General features: G+C 34.5%; 1 long non-coding RNA gene across 2 annotated transcripts in view; it reads right to left on the bottom strand.

Moving 5' to 3' along the window:
* Positions 1-294: 294 nt before the first annotated feature.
* Positions 295-22,524, bottom strand: part of LOC121410755 — a 75,860-nt gene continuing 53,630 nt past the window's right edge. For both annotated transcript variants that reach the window (XR_005969371.1, XR_005969372.1), the window contains exon 4: positions 295-1,268. This is a non-coding gene — a long non-coding RNA (uncharacterized LOC121410755). The remainder of the gene's footprint in view (positions 1,269-22,524) is intronic.

Genomic DNA, 22,524 nt, shown 5'->3' on the forward strand with positions numbered 1-22,524 from the left:
TAAATAAGAAGCATTTTTTGTGAGTTTTCAAAAATATTCATAAATTAGCATTTCTAATGAGTTTCAAAATTCTGTACACAAATGTTGTATCCCTACCTCGAGCTATCATATAAAACAAACAAATTTGAAATTAATCAACAAAATTAATGAAGGAGAAAAAGCATTTTTGTGATTTATAAATAAATTTTGCACAAATCAACAATTTTCTAGTCAAAATTCTGTGTACAGGTTTGGTGAACCTCATGCAGCTCTATCAGATGCAAGAAAAAAAATCAAAGTTGCTCAACAAATAAAGAAGAAGTATTTTTTTTGAATTTTGAAAAATGTGCATAAATAAGCATATTTAATGAGTTTCAAAATTCTGGGTAGATGTTTTGAATCCCCACATAGTGCTATCATATAAAGCAAATAGAATTGAAATCAATCTTGAAATAACGAAGCTAAGCATTTTGAAATTGTGGACGGACAACGGGCTAATAAGCGATAATACAATTCCTTTTTTTTTTGATCTATTTTCAATAAAATTTTCAGTTGTTCATACTTAATTGCTCTCTTTTCATTTTACATTTGGGGTGGATTTAACATTTAGTATCAATGCCAATGGGTAAAATTGAAAGAAAAAAAAACATTAGTTATTAAGTAAATTGAAAAAGGGAGGGATAATTTTGAGGTGAGATATATTGAAGAGAACCTTAGCAAACTGAAACATTAGAAGTGATATTGAGTGGTAGATATGAGAAAATATGACAGAGAAGGTAAAAATTCAAATAGATCATACTCACAGCTCACATAGTCGAGGAGAATCTCAAATTCATTGGGGCTTAGCTTGTCCCATATTGAGAGAGCCATACCTCACTTGTCAATGCTTCCGTGGTCAGCTCCAAGACGCCAACGGCAACTTATGACCAAATTCCCAGCGAACCACAGCAATTACGTTATGTTGTAACCGTCTTCTCAATTTTCACAACCACTAGGCTACTTGAATACAATGTTTCCAAGCCATATGGAAGCAGGAATTTGGGTACGAATACTGAAAATCTCTCACAATTTCCTTTATGATTGAAATATCATTGTTGCCCGATATTTGCTGACAAGACAAGAGTTGGCTATTGATTTCAGAAGCTAATTCCTGGGACTCAGTCTTCCTTTTGCTACTCTCCGAGAACACCCAGGTGGGGGTATTGCTAATCCTAAATAAAACCTTGGTTTCAAAATGGTGTTGGCATGGCACAGGAATTTGGGTCAATCAGATGTCTGGAACTGCATATCTGTGGTGAGGAGAGAAAGTGTGAGAAGGGAAGGAGAAAGAGCGAGACAGAGAGGGAAAGAGTTGCAAGAAAATAGAGAATGAAAAAAAAAATATTACTATGTTATGATTCATAATGTACGGTATGTTATTTTAAAAGAAGCAAGAACCTATGAAATTGATAAAATCTATTTCCATAAGAATAGATTATTAAATAATTTTCCCTTTGAATTCATTAAATCAAATGCATTGTGTTAAAAACACCCACACAACTAACTACATGTATATGTCATCAATCACAAACCATACACTGCTATATTTCACAGGTAATATCCAAATTGGCATGGACTGGAAACAAATTTTCAGAATCCTTGTCACAAATCTAGTCTTAACCTACCGACAATAGCGTTGATAGGCAATGAACACATATCCCAAACACACTTTTGTTTACTCCTGAAAACACTCTGAGCATAATGAGAGACCTGGCTAATATGAGGGCAAAACCTACAGGGAGTCATTATTTTCCCATTCCTTGAGATACACATAATATGCAACTGAGTAGAGTAATTACATTTCTACTTTGAATTAAGGCAGGCGCCTGCTATAACAATCCAGATCTTAGATGGATAGAGGTGGCACAGGAGTAACAGAACGAAAAGGATAAAGGGAAAATGACTTGGGTAATGACAATCTAGCACTGCTTTTATCACCGTCAAAAGTTCATTAAGATCTTATTAATTATCCATGCTCTATACTTTGAACTCTTGTTAATGAGTTCAGTTGAGCAAACCAACATTCACAGATGGTTTCAATCATAGCTTTGATGTATACAAAGTAATTAACTCTAAGCAATTTTTTCTTTCTTTCTTCTTCCTCGCTACACATTCTGCACATTTTAAGCTGAAGACTGCTTTTGGCACATAGAAGATTACAAACTGCTCATACCTTTATTATATGAAAAATATTGGTTTTGAAAAGAAATAATTGGCATGAAACTATTCCTTATGAATGCACCCCCTTATATCCTAATCATGCAACTTTCCTTCATCATTCACATGCATCCCTACACCTTTGAAGGAAAGGATGTCACAGGTCAACTTGCCACTCACACCTAAAAAAAAGAGCTCTTTGTCTTTCTCTGAGAATGAGAAGAAAAAAATAGACAAAGTCAAAGACACAGGCATATGATTCCTGCCTCAAGCCTAACAACTGCAGTTTTCATATGAACACTTAAACCTTGTATGTCATAGTTCGAAAAATATCATTTATTATAAAGACAGAGTTGACATGGACAATTGTGGCCTAATGGTTCTGGCTCTTGCCTTTCATTCACAGAGTTGTGGGTTCAAATCCCAGCCATTCTTTTATTTCCTTCAGAAGGACATTTATCTATATTGTGCTACACTCAATCCATGTTAGGGAAATAGGGGCATGGCAGGAAATAATTTCGTAAGAGGAATGAAAACAAGTGTGTTACTGTAACAGCTGCTCTGCTAAATCAAGTGTAATTATGCTGCATTATTATGGAGTGCTTATAGAGAAAAAGTAAGAGATCAATATTATACAAGATGGCCAAATTATTATTATTCCTTTAAAATAATTATGAAGTAAAGAAATAATCTTTTCAATGACAATGATGGTGTTCAATTTCAAGTGAAATGTATGACTTGCAGAGAATGATTCGTAGTACAACCAAGGCAAATCTTTTCTATGACAAAAAGCCCAGTTCCAGTATTAATAAATCCTCCCCAAATTGCATTCCAGTTGTTACTATTCAATTCGTCCCAATGTGTATACCTTGAAATATTGTGATAAGGATGAATTTATTCTATTGGAGATGTGCAAATTTATAATAAATATTTTGATTGGGTGTCTGATAAAGCCTGGTCAATGAATGCAACAGAATACATGCATATGAAATGATTATTATTATTATCAATACTTATAACCCTACTGTGACTTTCATATTAGGTCCAAAACATTTACAATTAAATGAATTGTGTACAATTATGTTTTAAAGCTACATGTACTATTAAACACACACACATATAAAGAGATCCATTTATAATGCCTCTACATGTACTATTAAACACACACATATAAAAAGATCCGTTTATAATGCCTTTCTTAATATTTTCAATGATTAAGACTGTCTAATTGCAAATGCATGGCAAATCAACACGTTTAATAAATAAATGATTATTTATTAACTATTCAATATTAATGATCCATTACACCATTTTAGTTCACGAAAATTACTGATGCAAAATCTCTAGTATATGTCACAAGAACTGTAGTAAATGAAAAAAAAATCCTTTGGCCACATCATACTCTACAATTATTTCTTTTAAAATACACGAAAACCCATACATCAAAATAACCTGAATTCTGAGCTATTTCAAAAGTTTGTAATAAAGGTTTCTCTAGTTTACATTTTGACTAAATGGACCATGAATTTCATCTTCATATTTCTCTTGGCATCCTGCAGTAAAGAGATTATACATGCCACATTAAACTCGAGACTTCATGGTTCCAGCTTCACTTAAAGGAGCTTGCTACTGTACCTTTGCTATCCACTACCACCTCTGTATCAACAATTTTGAAAGAATCTCCATTGATTCTGAAGAGCTTTTAGTAAGACAATATTATTGTTTTATTTCCATAGAATAAACCTAATGTGGATTATTCTGATAAAAATCTTGTAGGCTTACAGGTTTTTTTTTTCATGTCACTTATTTGTAATGATAAAAGGAGGTGTTTGATTTTTTTTTTACTCAGAAATGAGCAAGGAAATGGAAGGATAATTTTGAAAATTATTCTAAACCATTCTATCTTTTTAGATTGACGAGGTGATTGTGCAAATAACTCATGAGTATGCAATGAACCTTTAAGAGGAAGAATATAAAATGAAATCCACTTCACCGGAGGGGACTATTTTTCTTCACCCTTCCGATTGCTGTCATAATAAGACTACATATTATATGAACGCGCGTCAAATGAGCCATACATCTGTGACAGGTATACACAGTGAACTAGGGAGATGACACAGGAAAAAAACAAGAAAGAAAACAGTAGAGGCTTAGAATCATGAGCGTGGTTTTTAGATAAGGATCTTGAGTTACGAGCACAGACAAGCATTCCCAAATTTTGCCGCTGACCATTCTAAATGCAATGAGAGTCCCATATGGTAGAAATGTTATCTCATGGAACATATGGATACTTGTTAGTGTTTTCTCATATATTTATACTTATCTTTTGCATCTTGTTTTTTCAACATGGAAGAAATTGTCTGGGAATCAAATATCACCTTTTGCAATTTGAAATCAATATGAGGTTATGATATATTTATAATTTTTTTTAAATAATGTGTATTCATTGGTTTTGCAATCACAAACATAATCACAATAGAGTTCGTTTCTTGTTTACTTCCCAACCGCTGTGTGTAATATCTATTTGAAATTCCCATTAAAAATGTTTATTGCCTTATACTTGAAAAGTTTACACAATAACCGATAAAACAAATAAGTAACAAAATAGCAGCTCTATACACTATATCTATGCCAAATAAAATTCAAATTGATTTACTTTTTTCATTTTTAGCATTTGCTAAAAAAAAAATATGCATACAAAGAGGAAGGACTTGGATTGGCCTAACTATGAATATGAATTTTATACTGACTTTCACCATTCTTGAATGGGCACTAGTGCAGATAACTATTGGCACAAAAAACAACATCCAAAAGTTATTCTCTTACATTATCTTTTGTGAAAGTGAATGCTGGAAAGATGATATGCTGCTTTCCCTCTGCCAACCTAACCCCGCATATTTGCTATAATCTTTCCTCCCACTTCCCCTCACTCAACCCTATAAAAGTTTCCGTTTCCCAAATCCCTAATGGAGGGAGACACAAACCATTATTTACATCAACATTTGTTTCACCCCCAAACCACACACAGCACAGTACACTGCCATGACATTTGACTAACCTGTGTAATGTACTTTTTAGGAATTCACCTGCTGCTTCCCAACACAGCAGAACAAGGGGATGGAAGGAACATCTACAATGGGCTAACAGGGACCAATATTGTACATTACATTCCCCTTTAGCCCACAGAGCTCACAAACACACAGCATAAACACACACATGTTTCCCTCCCCTCTCTTTCTCTCTCTCTCTCTCTTGAGTCCACAATAGATCTATGGTAGATGTTGATATATTATAAATCAAATGTAGCTCACTGTCTTAAGCAATACTCGTTTCCATCTTCATTCAACCGTTCTATTCTTTCATTCTCCCATGTTTCTCTTCCTCTTTGTTAATCTTAATTCTCTAATCTCTTAAGCCTCCCCCCAAAAAAATGATAATAAATTTAAATAGAATAAATTGCATCAATTGAATAAATAAAAATTTGAAAAATACATGAGTAAATGTGATGATTAAATGAACAAGGTGTATTCAAGCAAAATACTAAGTAGTCTTCCCATCCTTTCTTACCGGTTTTTCTTTTTCAACAAAAAATCAGGGCTTTGTTTCATACATACACTCAAGGTTAATAAATGGCTTTACAAATGAAAGGAGTATGACACGCCATATTATCAATTATCTTCATATTAATCAGATGATGTTTCAATATGAAGATATCAGTTTATAAATTGTTACTATCTAACACAGCCTATTCCAAAGTATAACTTTTGCAACAAAACAGAAGAAATTAATAGAATCATGATAATTTTTTTGGGGGGGAGAAGTCTCAATCATCATGACAATTTTGGTGCTCATATCCTTGTTTTCTGTCAGAGTAACTTTACAAATGGATTTTACAGAACAGGTCCCTATTGGTACAAAAGTTTATGGCAATTTTTCAATCAAATGCCTACTGGAATCGGGTGGTTCCTGCCTGTACAAATCCTGTATGGGAATCACATGATGGGCTTACTACAGGAATAACTTGGTTCCTAGATCCAAGTGTTAAGAACCAACATCACCATTTTCATGAATTACTGAATCATATAGCAAAATGAAATATAGATTATTTTGTTGCATCAACCAGCATGTGCATCAGTCAAAATGACCATCCTAGATATTTCCAAAGGGATAAAATTGGCACCATAGTCCATACTGGAAATCTGCAAAAGCTGATCGGGATATAAAATAATATGTAGGTCTTCAGAGGCGGTTGGTTTACAAGAATGTTGCTATATTCAACAATACTATTCATATTCACATGAGGCAAGTGTAACAAACACACAACATAAAGTTCAATAAAAAAAAATTGTTCCATTTTCTTCAAAAGTTTTAAGTACTAAATGTGGTATGAGGAAATCAATAGGGGATTTTCAAGAAATTTGCTTTCATACCAGCATACATGTACTACCAGATATTTTCTGATTGAAGATTTCATATTATGAAAATGATAGGTTATTTGAATGATCAAGCAGGTGTCAAACCACACAGACCTACCAGGATAGAGTATAGGTATACTAGATATAGGTTAACAGTCATTGGCAGTTCATTTCACTTTTCATGCTTTGCTTCACTGGTCCTGGCAGTATCCTTAAGAATCCACACACTGTCTGATGCACAACTGATCAAGCAGAAACTCGAATTACCTGTTTTGATACCATTCTCAAGGTTATATACCATTTGAGGAGAGATAATCATCATTCATATGATGGTCCCATTACTCTAAATATAACTAACATTTAATACAGTAACTAATGGGCAACTTAATTCTAGTCATATTTTCTTCAGTGCCATCCCATTGTAATATAGAAAGGACATTACTTGTTCCGGAGCATTTTTTTGGGGGGGAGAATTTTTCTTTAAAATAATTATTTACTGTCATCAATTTAGTTTTTGCGCTTTCCTTTTTTTTAAGTGTAAAGTATCTTTAAAGCCATTTAAAGGTCAATATTTATTTATACATTTATTGTGGTCAATTAAATTCATGCACAACAGTTATTCAAGGTCCATATTTCTTCATAATTATCAGGGAAAACAAAATACCAATCATTCAAGCAAATAATTTGTCCCTGTGAACCACAGAGGCTGTAAAAATAGAATCACAAATTACCAGAGCAAAAAAAAAACTATTGATAATGAAAAGGGTTTTTGTACTACAGAAGTACTAGAAGGTATGGCAAAAAACAAACAAACAGTGAATGCAATTTTGCATATCTTTGTCTGTGTGGGCGTGTGTATGAAGGGAGGGTATGTGTGTGTAATAATAATAATAATATAGGGTATTTATATTGCACACATATCCACCCTGTTGGGTGCTCAAGGCGTTCCTATATTACCCGGCTAAGCTAGGCGTTCATAGCGCACAGAGCTTTTTAAGGAATTACTTCCTACCGGTACCCATTTACCTCACCTGGGTTGAGTGCAGCACATTGTGGATCAATTTCTTGCTGAAGGAAATTACGCCATGGCTGGGTTTCGAACCCACGACCCTCTGTTTCAAAGTCCGAAGACTAATCCACTGGGCCACAATGCTCCACACATGTGTATGTGTAGGAGGAGTAGTAGAACAGAACTGTGAAGATCAACAAATTACAGTTGATGGTTTTAAGTTTGGTGTTAGTATCAAGAGCATGAATCAAGCTACCTGAGCTCCAACACCCAATGTAGGTTTACAAAACTAACACCGAGTGAGGTTAGTCCTATAGAACCAGCCTAATATCACATTCATTGCTTGGGCTGGAGCTCTTTTCAATCACTGAAAGCTGATCCTCATATTTCATAAGCACTTTCCTCCATTTTCAAACATATTTTTTCCCTTTTTTCAGAAATTACAAGCCATGAACCATATTTTCAATTTCCTGAACCCTTAATTATTATATTTTGAATGACACAAGTTTAATTTTCCCTAAGGTATAAAGTTTATACACATGTTTTTTAAATTGTAAGTTTAAAAATAATGTTTAATCTCATAATATGTAACGTGCATTTTAAAATCAAGCATGACATTTGATTGATCTAATACATACTACTTGATTGAGTTATCCCCTTCCTTCAGCACTATACACTGGAAGATTCAATTATCAACAGAATTAATAAGCAATTACCATTGGCCTTGGGGAGTATATGAACATAAACCCTAGGAGACTGACTTGAAAAGGTTGTCCATACCGCTTTCTGTTTATGGACGTTATTGCAAACAATCATATGCTATGATGATGATGACGTTTGCGTAACCATGTATCATTCCAAAGGTCATCTCTTCCTAACAACCGATGGTAAACCCTGAAAAGTTGAATGTCAGGAGTCAGATTGACCTCTAACATAAACACATTAAATGGTAAATAATCAAAGTCTTGAAAGTTTAAAGTGCACTAAGGTTGATCACACTGCCAAGACAATGTACTACAGTCAAAAACATGTTTCAGCAAACAAAGATGTGACAATATTGTCATTAATCTAAACATTAGATTAATAGATATAGACAATATTGTCGTTAATCTAAATTACTATTATTGATGAGTTGATCCAAAATTTCTAAATTTCTTTATTAAAAAAAATTAAAGCAAGAACCCCATCATTGCCTTAAATCAATAACAATAAATCAAATAGAAACTGTGTCAGTGTTGTGTCATCAAATGCACATTATCAACCCACTTTATCACAAATGAAGGGAAGTACCAAAATTTGGCAGAACAAATAATGCAATGACACATTGAAAGATCACTTGAAATTTGAAGAAAACATAGCACAGTTGGCATGAAGAAACTTATTTGTATTACACTTCATTCATTTTTTAAGAACATTACATCAGATGGTTCAAATTATAATCGTCAAAGACACAGAAAAATCACTATAAGCCCTTGGCTTGTCATAGATGATTCATCAGCAATTTTTCTATTTCAACATTGTAACACATTGTAATATACAACAGGATATTACATACATTTAATGGAAGTAATTTATTTGCTGTTGCATTCCATTACTATTCATTTCTTTTGCTCTTTTAAAAAAAATGAAAAAATGGAAATTCCATTACATAGGTCCAGAAATAAATGTAAAAGATTTGGTGAAAATCATAAAAAGCTCTTGGCTTGTCAAATATAATGAAAAAGATGGAAATTATATTACAAAGTTCTGGAAATGAATGCAAAAGATTTGGGGAATCATAAAAAGCCCTTGGCTTGTCAAATTCATTTATCATATATGTATCAATCTTAAAAAAATGTCATTCTTTGATTCAACAAATCCACGGTATTATGCAAATTTACTGGTAGTAAAGTTCTTTGAGTTAAGTTTTCTGTGACAGTGAGAGGGGCAGAACAGGATGCATCATAATGTCTAAAAGAGTTAAGCTGACATAGAGAGATCTAATAAGTGTATGGAAAGTGGGGCAGAAGGTTTTGTAAGATTGCATCAGTTGATCGGTTGTATTGAATGGGAAAGACGAAAAAGGTTATGCCTAACTTAATAATGAGAAGCGGGAAAGAACGGTCAGAATGCCAACAAATATCGCCATTGAATTTCATTCATCAATTAAATCTCTTCTTTTTTTTATAGATGACAGAACAATTATTTTCTCTCCATCCTTTCTGTGGTAGTATTTCATAGTTCATACATATTAAACTAATAAAAGGAGACAATTTTTTTGTTTTTGTTTTGAACCAAAATATTGAACCAAAATACATTTTGTTTTGTTTATTCATACTTTGACTAGCATCATGAGAAGATTCAAATTTTAAAGTTTAAAGATGGCGCTGCTTAAAATGATGCCACTTTTGATCTTGTCTCTACAATTTTTGCTGAAAATTACACTTTTATATTCTCAACTGTAGTATGTATTATGTATTACAAGAAGAAAATGAGAACATTGTATTTCCATTAAACTGTTAAATATTTCCGTTTTTATTATGACACAATTTATTTTCCAGTTAATATTCAATTCCAAAATTCCAAAACATAAGTAACTTCAATACCTCACATTATCAGTAATATTCATATGTAATTATCAGTGTTATTGTTTCAACAATTTTTGTGTCATTATTACTTTGTAAATACATCGTGATTCGGCCTTAGCTGCGATGTCTTGATTTTTATTGATAATAAGCCATTTATCTATCTATCTATCCCATCTATTTATTATTCTAACTTTTTATAGCATTTTTCAGATTGAAACTTTATACTTCAGATTCATCTTAGAGGGGTTTCACACGTGTGCATTTTGTGTCATTCGAATGACACATTTTGAGCATGTGAATGCAAAATTTGAAAATGTTCAATTGGTGCAAACCATAAACCGCAGAATTCACAAAGCCTACTCAGTTGTGTGAATGGAACATAATTCTAGCGTCATTACAATTCAGACCCCTTTATTCACTTAGACAAGACTTCTTTCATAATCTTTGTGTCAGTAATAAACATGTTTAAAAAAACTTGTACACATTGAAATTAAGCACATCAATAATCCTTAATATTATCCCATGTATATTACAGATTAAAACTACATGCACCAATTGGCCTCACTAATCTGTCTAAACAACCTTAATATGTACAACAAACAAATGAGTGAAAGAAAAACATGGTGGAAACCCATATAGCCTGAAGGGCGAGGTCAGGATCCCTTTAGGTAAACCAATAGCCTATCCATTAGCATGACTGTATTAGATAATGCCAGAGAACGCTCTCTTGCAAATATACACAAATCAAGAAGCCATTAACAATTTATTTCTGGTAGTGGTTTCAGGTTTTTTTTAATACGCTTCATTGGATATCTCCAGATGGATGAGCAAAGGAGAGATAGAGACAAGAAATAGTGGGAGAGAGCATGATAATATAAGCGGGGGGGGGGGGGGGGGGGGGGAGCAATGACCTCTCATACATTTCTATATATGTATGATTTTGCTCAATAATAGTATTAAAAAATCCTATTGGTTTTACACAGGAAAACTATTACTATAAAAATGAAAATCCTATCTAAACAAGAGCCCTGAATGGTAAAAATTAAGATTCTTTCCTTCAAATTTGGTATGATTAAGAGATCTGTACTTAAAAACCAAAATCTCAAATCAATATCTGCCCTTGTCATTATTAGTATTCTTAATTTCAAATCCCTCAACAGGTAATTAGTTCCCTGAAAACTACAAAATAAATTTTTTTTTCTTGGGTTAAGATGTTTTTTTCTATTATGATCCTCCAATTTGAGCATAGAAAACCAGTGGAAAGGGCAAGAAAATTGAAGGAAAATCCTTGCAAAACTTTGAAAAACAAAGTAACCATTCATATTCATTGACTATCAACTCAATTGATATAATGGATAAGCCCATGAAAAGGCAACCAGATGAATTTCAATGAAATAAAATGTCACCTTGGCAATAAATTTGACACATATACAAGCTTCTCCTCTGTATGGTAATGGAATGTGTAGAACCATTCATGTTATTGAAGTCTCTAAGCATGTATCCAAGGAATAACAATAAATGGGACATTTCAGGGAGATACTTCTGAAAATGGTCGAATCATATTAAGCATGTTATAAAATAAATACCACAAGGATTGCGTGGAGAAGGTACCAAATTGGTGATATGATGAATTGATGTGTAATAGTATTTTCTGCAAATCTTGCGTTACATCCAATAATTCAATAAAAGCCTTGAAGACTGGTGATGTTAATTCTCTCAGTAACCCTTTGTAAATGTCACTTCTGATATATTATGTCATTCCTTTGACGTCAATACTTGGTTTAGTTAACTGTTGGTTCTATTTCTATTTCCTTCTTATAATTTACTTTTTGTCTACAGGTGATCTATATTTCAACAATTTTAATAATATATCACATACAAAAGTTAATGGTTTGAAGAATTGTACTATTCAAGCTGTAACCCTACTTATTCACAGCTCCTCCTCCTTCACAGCAAGTCATACCCTTTGACTCATCTTGGTTGGAACTCACCCCTTATAGTTTCATTTATTTACAAAACACCATCACCTCAGCAGGCTCAGTTTGTACACCCTACCCTCTTTACTCTTTATTGCTAAAGGTGGTGTCACACCTTGGCGTTTTAGACAGCGTATGCCCGACGTATCAAAATTTCTCTAAAACGTCGGCATACGCTGAACTTTGATTTTTTTTCAACTCTGGGCGTATACTTAGCGTATTCATAACGAGTTAGACGTATACATAACGTATTAGTAACTTATATCGAACGCTTCGTTAACTTATAAGTAACGTATTCCAACGAATGCTTAGCGTATTGCTGGCGTACACAACTTATGCCCTACGATAGCCTAACTTACGCATAGCGCGCGGCAGCGTATCGCTGATGAACACGTGTCGTAGCCTATAAAAAGGCTGCCGCTCGACTATTCAAATCATAACCGCACGATACATCACCGTATCAACACCACCGCCATGTCGAAGAAAACTCCTGTGAACCCCACCTTTATATACCAATTCCTATAAACATTGTCAATACGCCATTATACGGTAGCTGTAAGTTATAAACACGTTCAGTAAGTTTTGTGGTCGTCCGAGCACGTCTTCATACGTCAATATATGTTGGAGTTAAGTTACACATACGTTCAAAGCACGTTACTCATAGGATAGAAGTAAGTTTTAGGGTCACTGGACATTATCTCGACGTACATCGACTTATGAGTAACTTACGAGTAACGTGTGTCAACGTGTATCAACGATCGCGTTACTTGCCTACAACTTATGACTCGCGTATGTGGGACGTATGAGCCATACGCTGGCATACGTCGAAAAAATTTGTGCTTGCACAAAATTTTTCGACGACCTCGCTGTATGATGACGAACACCAGCGTGTTTTAGTGTACTCTTAACGTATGCAAAACTTACCCGTAACGTATTCGACGTACGCCAGCGTATTCGCCAAATTTCTCATACGTCGGGCATACGCTGTCTAAAACGCCAAGGTGTGACAGCGCCTTAAAGGGGAAGTTCACCCTGTAGACAATTTGTTGTAAAAATATCAGAATAAAATGATTAAAAATATTGGTGAAGGCTTAAGGAAAAACTATTAAAGATCAATAAAGTTATAATTTTAAGTTTTGGATTTGTGACGTCATAAACGAGCAGCTGCCCCATGTTATGTAATACAAAATACAGTCCGACCTCTCTTATCCGGACACGATGGGACCAGCGCCAATCCCGATAAGGGATTTATCCGGATCTGGGAGACCCACAGCTGCTGCCTCCTCATCTGCAGTAGCTACACGTTATCTCTTGTGGTGGGTGTACAGACAGTATTCACTGCAGTGTCAGTGCAAAAAAATAGGCGGTATTTTTACAGAAATTAAATCGATCGAAAAACAGTTGGATAATTTACCTGCTAAAATGATTGAGGTATACATCAAGCATACCTCGAAAGAAAGAGAATGACTTGATGAAACTAAGTTTTACAATTAGATCATCGCGGCAGGTATCGCAGCTTTGCAATGTCAGCCATTGTTATATTGACTGTAGGATCAAACATGATAGATGGCGCTGTCTGTATTGAGGCCTAGCGTTAGCTAATGAGATATGTGTTGTTTTTTTCCGCGAAACAAAAAGAGAACGTGATGAAATGCTTTCGCTGCGCCCTGATTTACTGGAAAATTATCCTGCCTAAGTTCTTTCGTTGATTTGAGGGAGATATTTTCATGAAAAATAATGTTGTAGGTAGACTATATTGGAAAATATATGTAATCAAAGTGAGTTTGCATAAAGGATTGAGTTTAGATTGAAATCTCATTTCCTCACGTACTAGATTGATTTGAAGAAAAAAAATCTTGGCAAGTGTGCGTTCGGATAATAGAGAGATCTGGATAAGGGGAGGGCAGATAAGAGAGGTCTGACTGTATATAAATTTCAAAAATTGTTGATGGTTCTTGATGACTTTACCTTTTTTTTAGGAATGAATGTGAAATAATTTGTATGTTGATATAGTGAAGGTACAGAGAAAACCATTATCAATTTTCTTAGAAAATGACATTTCATTGATTTTTTCCCCATAAAATATGTAGGGAAGCTGCTCGAATATGACATCACAAATCAAACAATTAAAATTCTAATAACTTTATTATTTGATGGATTTTCTTCAAACCTTTGCCAATAACGTTGATTATTATAACTTTTTGCTATTTTTACAATAAACTTTTGTCAGGGTGAACTTCCCCTTACTACCTTTCCCTCCTCACCTTGCCACAGTTCTACCACACTTCAATTCTCGACCTCTCCCCTGATTCTGATCCACTCCCCCCCATCTCACCTCTCTCCCTCCATTTATGTTTGATCCCCCTCCCTTTCCCTCTCTCACTTTCTTTCTGTCTCCATCTCTCTCCCTTTCCATTGCCATATGGTGCTCTTCATTTATATAATGCATTACTTTCCCCTCCTCCTCCTCCTTGTTATCTATTTGTCTGCAAAGAAAAAGAGGGGATGAATAAATGCTAATTGGCACTTCCTTCCCCTTTCCATTTATTTTTAGTCGCAATTCAGATTTACCGAAGACAGAATCTGTCAATACAGACTGATAGCTTGTATGCTTGACACTTTTAACCTTTACCCAATTCTACGAGTAGGAAGTGCTCATTTGGGGCATTAAGTATGGGTTTTATTCAGGACTTGGACTGGACAGATAGAGACAAGGCCGTTCTATCTAACTTATTACCTGACCAATTCTATTTTCATTCAAATCAATGTCCTTTTTTTAATTTTTTCTTTATTCAGATCTACATGTACACACAAAGCACAGCTACCTTTTGCATTTCAAGAACTACATGTAGATAAAAGCCAACTGAAACTAATCTAATGAAATTCATCCAAGATAAAATTCATTATGCATAGGGTCTTAAAACTATATCTATATAACTAATATCTAAAATCATGTTATATGGCATAATGCATTAGTGTAATCTTTATTTACATGTTTTTAAGAAAATCCTCATTATCATAATAATATGTATTTTAACTTCTAATCAAAACTACAATAACATAAAAAAGGAAATTAAAATGATATTCAATATCAACTATTTCCTGAGACTAATGAAAGAAAGAGGGAAGAAGAAAAGAGGAAAATATGTCATGCCAGGGATAAGCTGAAAGTGACAAATGATTAAATGTATATCAACAGTAGGAGAGATAGAAAAAAAACAGAATGAGAGCAATATCTAGAAGAGAGCAAAAGATATGTTGGCTAACACAGGCAAAATATAGTAGGAGATAAAATTGAAGAGTATGAGATTGATGAATTGATCTGACCCAGTGTTTGCTCTGACCAAACTATCAGTCTCATTAGGGTGGCAACCCCTATTGATCACATTGATCTTTAAAACCTCTGCAACCTGCCTTATTTGCCGAGGTGCCACAGACTCTTCAAGACGGTGACTTTCTTCACGCCTTCTTGGTACAACGTGCACAGTGTGCAAACAAGGTCATTGCATGGCTAAGATCTTTGAATGAGCAAGGAAGGAGGGATAGTACAGGCTTTTTAGATCGTCTGTATTTGATTTCACTTTACTAAAGAACAAAAATCATGAGAACTATCACAAATAATACATTCAAGTACAAACAGCTAATTAAATGTTTGTAGCAATTGCAAGGCATCTTAAGTTGCAGCAGATTAAGAACCGATTTCAAAGCTTGTACCATTCTTGGGGATATAGTGCTATTCATGACATTACTTGGCAATGATGTTAATTTCTATAAAATCCTTAACTTTGGCTTTTCATATCATGGAAATAAACATTAATGATGAAGTGAAATACTATCATGGTAAAATGGTGATGTAAATGTGTGCACACAGGGAAGGGTGAAACATTGAAAAACTATAGAAAATTAGTTGTTAAGGGAGATAACATGCGATGAGGGGCCAATCTCTGTTTAGCACATCGTTTCACTCTTGATGAAATGAAAAGAAAATATCAAAGGAGTGCCCATGGTGTTTGAAGGCAAAGCCAAGGACATCTCAAAGACAGGCAAAAAATCAACATGACAGACCTACAAGGAAAGAGAAGAAAACAAAGAAGAGGGGAAAATGTGATCTCATGTGGAGATATGAAGCAGTTCACTAGGCGTTCCCCTGAGACCCACTGTTCAGGAGTATGGGGTTGAATTAACTAGGCCACGGCGCCCTAAAAATGAACCGAAATATAGCTGTCTATGTACCATCGCCAGCTTCATTGAATGAGACATGGATGGAGAAGACTAATGAAGATACATATTAGAGTCTGAAATATGTGAGAGAAAAAAACAGAGGACAGAGACATAGAAATTAAAAGAAAAGAGAGGGAGATAGGAGAGGGATGGACAGATAAATAACCAGAGGAAGCTAAGGGAGAAACAGAACAGGAAGAGTATGAAATGGATAGATAATGATTAGATTAAGATTCAATAATATTGAATAAAAAATGATAGATGTATATTGGGAGAAAAAATTATTGCTTAGAAAAGAAGACCTTGAGATCATAAAATAAACAATGGATAGTTTAGAATCTTGAGTATTAAAAGCATTAGGAGGGAATGGGTCCTTCTCCACAGACCATGAATCTTACCAATATAAATGCCCTTATACCATATCAATGTATTTCAAGATGTGCATGTAGATACAGGTTACTTGTATACATAAAAACCAATAATGCCTATACATGAGTGAAGGTAATATGGAACAAAGTCAAGGAATCTGGAAACTAAGAGAGGAAGGAAAAAGATTGTCAAGTGATGAACATCAATTAAATATTTTGAACATGCAATATAGAAAAACTGAAAAACAAAGAAGATAAAACAAAACTCTCTTGGGAAAAGAACATTAAATAATAGAACATATCTCTTATTATGTCAGGCAAATTATCTTCAATGGTTTTTCAGAGGAATTCACAAATTCTTGCTTCTGTAAAAAACATTTTCATTTTTCAAAGCACAGGATATTATGGAAATTCCCTGACCCATACAAGCCCAGTTAGGATAACCTCAAGTGGATGATTAAGCGGATAACAGTTTGGTTCGTGTATAACACAGCAAAAAGGATGGCCATTACAGAATAGATAATTGCCTACCTCTACAAGCAGGACGTAATTTACGAGAGGCCTAAAGGGAAAGTGATACTGTAATTGAGCAAATGAGTAATCAGGACATTTCACTAGATTGGAACCAGGACACATTAAATCCACCAAACTAGCTGAAAGATATAGGACTCTATATAAGAGATGTTGTAAATCATGAAAATTCATGAAATTTTTCACACAGCAAGATTAATCTCCCAATGACTATTTGATCTTGTATTTGATGATAAATTAATTATTGTGAAATTATTCTCATAGATGACATTGGTATTCTGAAATTTAGGAAAAAAATAACACTGATAAAACAATAATGATGATGATGGTGGTGGTGGTGGTGGTGGTGATGATGATGATGATGATGATGATGATGATGATGATGATAGTAATAATGATATTGATAAGCATAACCCAATCAAATGGCCATGGTATCATATGTAACATGCTTTGTTACAATGCGTCCTGCACAAGAAATAAGAAAACTGTACTTCACAAAGCGGCAAGTTCATATCTTCCAAAGATAAACATCTAACTATGGGAAGGAATAGAACTATATGCATATTATACAAGGTACACATGGTAGACTAATGGCCATTACCAAAGTACATGTAAATAAAGAAAAAATAGTCAATAGCAATCTGACCATTGCATTATATGTATGCCTGTATCCTTGTGTGTTTAGTCTGTATAGTTAAATGTATGCATATGTGCTGGTAAGAGTATGTATTTAATAGGAGTCAAAATATCCAGAGAGTGTGTGTGAGAGAGAGAGAGGGGGGGGGGGGGTATAATTAACTGCAGTGTTTTGTGATCATAACATTGACCTGATAGTAAACCTTTAATAAAATTTAATGTAGTGGTATAAAAATGGGAAGAGAAATGGATAGAAGGGGATATAAGACCAAACAGTAGGTATTGCAAACAATATCAACAACTTACACACAGGTTCACAATAATACATGAACAGTGGAATAGAGCAAAATATACAAAGATACAAAATACATACAAGTTCATAATATATAAACATTTTAAAAGTGCAGGGGATACAATATGGCATTAATAAGAATAGTAGACTCGCAGGGTAGAAATGAAATAGGTAAAGAATATTTAACGCAAAAGAGATATTCTTTCTACACTTACAGTTTTTCACCACAGTTAAACCTGGGACCATACATGAATAGTATCCAGTCTAAATGCCCAATTCTTCTCTATCTCTCCGTATAGCAATGTCAAGAGTAAAAAATGCAATAACATCTGCCCTTATCGCCCGTCAGAAATCATTCTGCGCTACAAGGATCCATTGGCAGGCCGGCCCATCCGCTACGCTAAAATATACCCAAAACACAAGCGACTGTCGAAGCAGCGGAACAACCCAACAGCAAGTGAGTGGTGACAGAGAGAGCCTTGGAGAGGGAAGTAGAGAGAGGGGGGGGGGGGGAGCAGTTCAAGTGAGAGAGCATCTGTGACAGAGAGAGCGTGAAAGATAGGGTGGGAGTGTACAGTTTACAGGGCAGTGTGCAAGTGTTAAGAACATGTACATGGGTATTTAAACATGCATTAATACTCCGTTTGAGAGAGTTGTTGGCTATTTGGGTCGAGAGCATCTAGGAGTATTATCCTCCTCCTCCACACCAAAATGCAGGCAGGCAGGCAGGAAGGCATGTAGGCACTCACATGCATTGGATTACATTTTCAATAAAGATTTTACACGTCATCATCTACAATGTATATGATGTATGATGCCTGTTGTGTGTGAACACGCAGTGCACTCAATGAAGGAGTATACAAGTTGTAAGGTGACTTCAAACATCATGATCATATTCATGAAGTGGAAATCAAATAGTGCAAAAAAAGTATCAAAAGATTACAATAACTTTCACAAAATACTATTGATATTCAGATGTTGTCATGTAAATTGAGTTCACTATTTACGAAAATTGATAATCCTTCGATCAATTACTCAACATAAGCCATATACCTACAATAGTTCTCTCTGTACAATATCTTACAACAGGCAATCTTCTCAAAAAAATATCATATAATTGCACGGACGCCAGGGCAACATTGTCTTGTTCACATTCTGTATTCCTATTTTGCGTTTTCATGGTTTTTTCTGGGGTTCTCTCTAAAAGACTCGTACATAAGACACATAGTCCTTGTTAGCACTGCAGAGCTACCTCTTATCATCTAAATTCTTCACAAAGTTTGAGCACATGTTCTCCAAGACCCACTATCGATTACCAGAAACTTCGTTTTCCAAAACTACCAATAGATGTGTGACCAGCAAGGCACCATTCCAGAGGCATTTGTATACCATTCTTTATTCTTGCATACTCCATTTTCTTTCATACTACAGACTTCTAATAAAGTGATATAGGTAGTTCAGGAGCTGCTCTTTTACATGCAATTTCAATATTTCCTTCAACATGCCATCTTCATGATTTTAAATCAAGTCTGTAGTAGCCTGCTTTAAAAAAACACATGGTTCCTTTATTGTAGCTAAGCAGATGATTATATACATGTGTCTTATGGATATCTGTTTTTTATCAGAGCAAACGGCAGCATAAGATTAATGTGAAAAACTTATCTTTTTCATATTTTTCACTTGCGTGCATATAGGCGCTGTCACACCTTGGCGTTTTAGACAGCTTATGCCCGATGTATGAGGAATTTGGCGAATACGCTGGCGTACGTCGAATACGTTACGGGTAAGTTTTGCATACGTTAAGAGTACGCTAAAACACGCTGGTATACGTCGTCATACGGCGAGGTCGTCGAAAAATTTTGTGCAAGCACACAATTTGCCAGCGTATGGCTCATACGTCCCGCATACGTGGGCCATAAGTTGTAGGCAAGTTACGCGATCGTTGATACACGTTGACACACGTTACTCGTAAGTTACTCATAAGTCGATGTACGTCGAGATAATGTCCAGCGTACCCTAAAACTTACTTCTAACCTATGAGTAACGTGCTTTGAACGTATGTGTAACTTAACTCCAACGTATAATGACGTATGAAAACGTCCTCCCGACGACCACAAAACTTACTGAACGTGTTTATAACTTACTGCTACCGTATAATGGTGTATTGACAACGTTTATCATGTTTACAGGAATTGGTATATAAAGGTGGGGTTCACAGGAGGGCAATTCCACAGGTTGGTGGACATGAGCTTAAAAATTCAAATTAATATTTTCTTGAATTTTTTAATACTTTAAGTCCTTCATGCATGATAGTTTCAGGAACAAGAAATAAAAAGTTTATTTTCATATGTATACTTTGGAAAAAAAATGGTCAAAAGTTGTATCTTCCATTCTGTACCAAAATACAAGAAAAATAGTGAAAAATGAAATATGCCTTATTACCATTTTGTTATTGCAACAACATACGACTTTATATATTTCTGAAGTTTAGAAGAGTCAAATTACCTAAAATACACAACAGCTTTTCAAGTAAATTTGAAGTACTCATTCAAAGAGGAATATTGCAACCTGCTAAGGTGATGTAACTTGAGTAACCGAAAAAAATGACTTTGTTTTCTGAGAGAAAAATTCTTCACAGTTAGTTGGTGGGATTTTAAATTCTCTTCCTTCAAACAATCTTTGACACAGTAATGACTATCAAAATCATTAAAAAGTACAATTTTTTTATAAAAATGATAAAGAAAAACTGTAACGTGAGTAACTTTGTAACGTGAGTAACCATCATGTAATGTGAGTAACCAGTAAAAATTATTCAGTTAGGTAACATTTTTTGTGGGATGTCAAGTTTAAAGTCTCATGGTGAGTTGTGAAGTTATTTTTGATTAATTAAAAGCAAAATGAGGGTACACCTCTTTGATGTGACTCTTTGTTCATCAAAATATCAGTGGTCATACAATCACACAAAAAATTGAATATTAGTAGAAGTATTCACGATGCGAGAGTGCATTAGTAAGACTTGGTTTTGATTAACCAAACTTTAAAGAGTGTTTGAACAACACATTGAATGTCCTTACCTGTAACCCTATCTAGGCTGGGGTATTTTGGGATTTAAAATGGCCCGGGGGGGGGGGGGGTGGGTGGGGCCTCCCAGGCCCCCCTTAAGATCTCGGCCATTGGCCACACGATCACGCCGAAAATTTGCACGCAGGTGTCTTGGACATAATCTACAATACTGAACAGAAATTTATTTCATGCAAATTGGTATTAAGCGATTATGCTAATTTATGCATAATTAGTAAGCAAAATCATACTTTTCCCTCTTACTCCCTAATAAAGCTCAAATTGTTCTAATTTTTTGAATAAAATCTCTTTTTAATGTTCCTAGCAATGAATTTTACACACATTATTGGATTTTTAATGACATTTGTGTTGTTAACCATACATGGACAAAATGTAACGTGAGTAACCGTAACGTGAGTAACCATATTATCTGCACCCCAAGTAAAAACCATGTGTTCTTTATTTTTTTTTATCACAATAAATTGTTCATAATAATGTAATATTCAAGCATGCCAATGATTGGGGTTTGACTTATTTACTCTGATAATCACTGAATAATACATCATTAACTTCCTGTAAAAAACATACAAGGCAAGTTTTAAAATAGTTCAATATGAGTGGTTTGCTAAGATAACTATGAAGCTAAAGCAAATATTTCAGTGATTTAATGACTTTTACAATCCCTTTCACATTTCTACTCCACCATAGCCTACTCAAGACCAAAGTACATAGTTTCAATATCCAATAGGATTGTAAGATTCAGCACTAAGGAGTCTTATATTTATGAGCTTTATCAATTTTCATACACGTTATCCTACCATATTATCCTCCTCCAGCTAAAGTCATGATTCATTCATGAAGTCTCCAATATGAGATTCAGTCCCCAATTGTCTGTGTGCCGCAAGAAAAAAATAATAAAACCCACTCCATGCCATTCATCACAATGTCTGTACTCCTAAGTCCATTAATTCGTGAAATATCATTATGCGGCCTGCATTATTCATGAAAGTTATGACTTTGGATTTGAAAGAGATGGGGCATAGAGTAAATAAGTGAATCAATAATTGATTTTATAAAGACAGGAAAATTTATCACGTAATCCTCATAGGCAATGAATATTTGGAAAATAGTTCCATTCATTTTACTCCATCCACATTGTACTGAATGCATGTAGCTGTAAGTGTACATGCTCTTACTCACTTTTTTTAGTTGCTTCCTCATCATTGCAAATATAATTGAATAATTCATCTTGAAAGTAAAAATGATTTCAAGAC

The sequence above is a fragment of the Lytechinus variegatus genome, chromosome 3, assembly GCF_018143015.1.
Source record: "Lytechinus variegatus isolate NC3 chromosome 3, Lvar_3.0, whole genome shotgun sequence".
Classification (NCBI taxonomy): Eukaryota; Metazoa; Echinodermata; class Echinoidea; order Temnopleuroida; family Toxopneustidae; genus Lytechinus; species Lytechinus variegatus.